General features: G+C 39.0%; 1 pseudogene; it reads left to right on the top strand.

Annotated features, from left to right (window-relative positions):
- Positions 1–582: 582 nt before the first annotated feature.
- LOC110317954 lies at positions 583–1,596 on the top strand (annotated as a pseudogene).
- The last annotated feature ends 474 nt before the right edge of the window (positions 1,597–2,070 follow it).

Genomic DNA, 2,070 nt, shown 5'->3' with positions numbered 1-2,070 from the left:
CATCCCATAATCAGCCACCAAAGGCAGACACTATTGCATAGGCCAGCAAAATCTTGCTGAAAGGACATTGATATAGTTATCTCTGTGAGGCTATGCCAATGCCTGGCAAATATAGAAGTGATTGCCCACAGTCATCTATAGGATAGAACACCAAGACCCCAATGGAGGAGCTAGAGAAATTATCCAAGGAACTGAAGGGGTCTGCAACATATAGGTGAAACAACAATATGAACTAATCTAGCTGCATATATAGCTGCATATATCTCAGCCATCATTGGCAAGAGATGCCCCTTGGTCTTGGAAACTTTATATGCCCCATACAGGGGAACACCAGGGCCAAGAAGTGTGAGTGGGTGGGCAGGGGAGCAGGGTGGGGGTAGGGTATAGGGGACATTCCGGATAGCATTTGAAATGCAAATGAAGAAAATATGTAATAAAATAAGTTAAAAAATGAAAAAATGAAAAAGAAAAAGAAAAAAGAAAAAAAGAATACAAAAAGAAATGACTCTGATAGTAAATCAAAGAAATCAATGCTTCAGGAACAGAATCCTCTCCCTCCAAATAATCGAACACACAGAAGCAATGGGATATGGAAACCTCACGGATTTTATCTTTCTGGGACTTTTCCATAATGATGATGTCAAGGCAATATGTGCTGTGCTCTTCTTGCTTTTCTGTCTTACAATTCTCTGTGTAAACTTGGCGGTTCTTCTTATTATCAAGGGTACCCATCTTAGTGAGCAGCCAATTTTTTTTTTAATCCGCAATCTTCCCTTCATGGATGATTGCTTCAATTCCACAGTAGCCCCAAAATTTATTATAGACCTATTGTTACAATGAAACAAAATCTCCTACAATGTCTCTATAGTCCAGATGTTTTGTGCACAATTCTTTGGTACCGTTAAGATATTCATCTTGGTGGTCATGGACTATGATCGGTACATAGCTATTTGCAGAGCCCTTTATTACCTGATCACCATGAGCAGAATGTGATAGGCTCAGTTTTTCGTGCTTGTATACACTCACTTGTGCATGTATTGGTTATTATAAGAATTCCCTTTTGTGGCACCAGAGAAATAGATCACTACTTCTGTGACATATTTTCCCTGCTGAAACTGGCCTGCACTGACATAAGAATCCTGGTTATTGTAATCATTACCACCACAGGGATGATGTCCATTCTGACCTTTGCTGCACTGGTCATTTCTTACATCATCATTATGTCCATCTTGATGTCCAGGTCATCAGAGGGCCCGGCAAAGCTCTTTCTACCTGTGGCTCACATATTACCTCTGTATTCATGTTCTTCTTGCCACTCATCTTTACCTTTGTCCCAGTGGGTGATTCTGTTGGGGACGACAAGGTGTTTTCTCTGTTTTACAATATGATTGCCCCATTGTTCAACCCTCTCATCTATACACTGAGAAATACAGGCCTGAAGAATGCCAGAAGAAGGTGTGCTGCCAAGACAAACTGTTTGAAGGAAGTGAAGCCTCTGCTGCTGAAGCTCTTTTCTCAATATTATCTTATCTAAAGAATAAATGTGAGCAACACAGTAAGATAACAAGACAGTGTATAGTCAACAAAAGTTGCTAGACCCCAGAAGATGAGTTCAAGAAGAAGGAAAATCATAGTGTGGATACTTTTTTCCTTAGAAGAGAGGATCAAAATATGCATTGGAGAAGATACAGAGAAAAATTTTGGGTCTTCAATTCTATTTCATTGATCTTCCTGCCTGACTCTTCACCATACCATGCAGTTTTTATCACAATTGCTCTGTAATAGAGCTTGAGGTCAGGGATGATGATTCCCCGAGAAATTATTTTATTATTGATAATAGTTTTCGAAATCCTAGGTTTTTCATTATTCCAAATGAATTTGCAAATTGCCCTTTCTAACTCATTGAAGAATTGAGTTGGAATTTTGATAGGGATTGCATTGAATCTGTAGATTGCTTTTGCCAAGATGTCCATTTTTACTATATTAATCCTGCCAATCCATGAGCATGGGAGATCTTCTGAGATCTTTTTGAATTTCCTTCTTCAGGAACTTGAAGTTCGTGTCATATAA

The sequence above is a fragment of the Mus pahari genome, chromosome 3, assembly GCF_900095145.1.
Source record: "Mus pahari chromosome 3, PAHARI_EIJ_v1.1, whole genome shotgun sequence".
NCBI classification, from domain to species: domain Eukaryota; kingdom Metazoa; phylum Chordata; class Mammalia; order Rodentia; family Muridae; genus Mus; species Mus pahari.
The sequence above is the reverse complement of the archived record's forward strand: the minus strand, read 5'-3'. Positions and strand labels throughout refer to the sequence as shown.